Raw genomic sequence first — 3,175 nt, 5'->3', positions numbered from 1 at the left:
CAAACTTCTCTAACTATTCAATGCACATGAAGGTGGAAGTTTTCGTATCCCTTTGGGTAACTACCCCTTTTGAGACTACTTTCAAAGCATAGATCAACTACCAAGCCATGCATCGCTGTGCTCTAAAAGATATAAGTGAAGCACATAGACTAAAAGTATCTAGCTCAAAAGATATAAGTGAAGCACATGTGAGGTGAAGTGTCTACCAAAAGATATAAGTGAAGCTCGACAAAATCACGGTGAGTGCATGTCTCTCTCTAGGTGTGTAGCAAGGATGATTGTGACACAATAAAAAAAATAAAAGACTCCTACGATACAAGACGCTCCAAGCAAAAACACATAACATGTGGTGAATAAAAATATAGCCCCAAGTAACGTTACCGATGGATTGAAGACGAGAGAGGGGATGCCTTCCCGGGGCATCCCCAAGCTTAGGCTTTTACGGCATCCTTGAATCAACTTGGGGTGCCTTGGGCATCCCCAATCTTGAGCTCTTGCCACTCTTTATCTCTTTGTCCATAAGAACTTCACCCAAAACTTGAAAACTTCACAACACGAAACTTAAACACAAACTCGTGATAACATTAGTATGAGAAAGCAAACCACCACTTCCTTAGGTACTGTAGAAAACTTAAATTCTACTTATGCTGATGTTGGGTTACTGTATTTTAAATCTTCCATGGCTAATACCCTCTGATACTACCCATAGTTTCATCAAAATAAGCAACCAACACAACAAAAACAGAATCTGTTAATAGCAGATCAGTCTGTAGCAATCTGTATACTTCGTATACTTCTGTTACTTCAAAAATTCTGAAAACTTAAGACAGTCTGAAGAATTTGCGTAGCAATCAGAAGCAAAAAGAATCAACTCAAAATCTATACAGAAAACAAATGAAAATTCTTTTCGTGAGCATAAAGTTTCTGTCTTTTCCAGCATGACCAAACGATCACCCCCAAGACTAATCATAACGGTTTTTCTTGGCACAAACGCAAAAAAAAACACAAAAAACACAATCATAACAGACTTATGAAAGTGTGGAAAACACAAAACAGAAAGAAAAAGTATAGATTCGTTGGGTTGCCTCCCAACAAGCGCTATCGTTTAACGCCCTTAGCTAGGCATTGATTTCAATGATGCTCACATAAAAGGTAAGGATTGAAACACAACGAGATCATCATGGAGCAAATGGCTAGCACATTTAAGTCTAACCCACTTCCTATGCATAGGGATTTTGTGATCAAACAATTTATTGGAGCAAGAATCAACTAGCATAGGAAGGCAAAACAAGCATAGCTTCAAAAATTTCAACATATGGAGAGGAAGCTTGATACTATTGCAATAAGTAGAAGCATATGATCCTCACTCATAGTAATTTTCAGTAGCATCATGAATGAATTCAACAATATAACCAGAACCTAAAGCATTCTTTTCATGATCTACAAGCATAGAAATTTTACTACTCTCCACATAAGGAAATCTATTCTTAAGAATAGTAGTGGGAGTATCATAAAAGACTTGAGCACTACAAATTGTGTCCACAATGAAAAAGCAAGGTTTAGCAAAAGGGTTCTCGATAGTATGACAAGTTTTATCATACCTCTTCTTTAAAGCTTAAGTATCCTCACAATAATCATCATAGATAGGGGCATGCTTTCATCAAAATAATTTTGATCATTCAAAGTGGAAGAACTAAAAAGATCATCTTCATCAAATATAGCATCCCCAAGCTTGTGGCTTTGCATATCATTAGCATCATGGGTATTCAAAGAATTCATGCTAAGAACATTGCAATCATGCTCATCATTCACATATTCTATGCCAAGCATTCTATGTAATTCTTCTTTCAGCACTTGAGCACAATTTTCCTTCCCATCATGCTCACGAAAGACATTGAAAAGATGGAGCATATGAGGCATCCTCAATTCCAAAAAAATTTGTAGTTTTCTAGCGAAAGAACAAGAAACAAAATTATTCGATTGCAATATCTAAAGATATACCTTCAAGCGCTAACCTCCCCGGCAACGGCGCCAGAAAAGAGCTTCGTTGACGGGAGGTGAGTGTCTCTTACCTAGCCTCCCCGGCAACGGCGCCAGAAAAGAGCTTCGTTGACGGGAGGTGAGTGTCTCTTACCTAGCCTCCCCGGCAACGGCGCCAGAAAAGAGCTTGATGTCTACTATGCAACCTTCTCCTTGTAGACGTTGTTGGGCCTCCAAGTGCAGAGGGTTATAGGACAGTAGAAATTTTCCCTCAAGTGGGTGACCTAAGGTTTGCCAATCCGCAGGAGGCGTAGGATGAAGATGGTCTCTCTCAAGCAACCCTGCAACCAAATAACAAAGAGTCTCTTGTGTCCCCAACACACCAATACAATGGTAAATTGTATAGGTGCACTAGTTCGGCGAAGAGATGGTGAAACAAGTGCGATATGGATGGTAGATATAGGTTTTTGTAATCTGAAATTACAAAAACAGCAAGGTAACAAATGGTAAAAGTGAGCAGGAACGGTATTGCAATGCGTGGAAACAAGGCCTAGGGTTCATACTTTCACTAGTGAAGTTCTCTCAACAATGATAACATAATTGGATCATATAACTAGCCCTCAACATGCAACAAAGAGTCACTCCAAAGTCACTAATAGCGGGGAAAAATGAAGAGATTATTGTCGGGTACGAAACCACCACAAAGTTGTTCTTTCTGATCGATCTATTCAAGAGTCCGTAGTAAAATAGCACGAAGCTATTCTTTTCGTTCAATCTTTCATAGAGTTCGTACTAGAATAATACCTTAAGATACTTATCAACCAAGACCCTAATGTCACCTAAATACTCCATTGTCACCTCAAGTATCTGTGGGTATGATTTTACGATATGCATCACACAATCTCAGAATCATCTATTCAACCAACACATAGAACTTCAAAGAGTGCCCCAAAGTTTCTACCAGAAAGTCAAAACGTGTGCCCACCACTGTGCATAGGTTCCCAACATCACGAACCCGCAAGTGTTGGAAATATGCCCTAGAGGCAATAATAAAATGGTTATTATCATATTTCCTTGTTCATGATAATCGTCTATTGTTCATGCTATAATTGTGTTAACAGGAAACAGTAATACATGAGTGAATAAATAGATCACAGTGTGTCCCTAGCAAGCCTCTAGTTGGCTAGCTAGTTAG

This window comes from Hordeum vulgare, chromosome 6H (genome assembly GCF_904849725.1).
Source record: "Hordeum vulgare subsp. vulgare chromosome 6H, MorexV3_pseudomolecules_assembly, whole genome shotgun sequence".
NCBI classification, from domain to species: domain Eukaryota; kingdom Viridiplantae; phylum Streptophyta; class Magnoliopsida; order Poales; family Poaceae; genus Hordeum; species Hordeum vulgare.
This window is presented reverse-complemented; position numbering follows the sequence as displayed.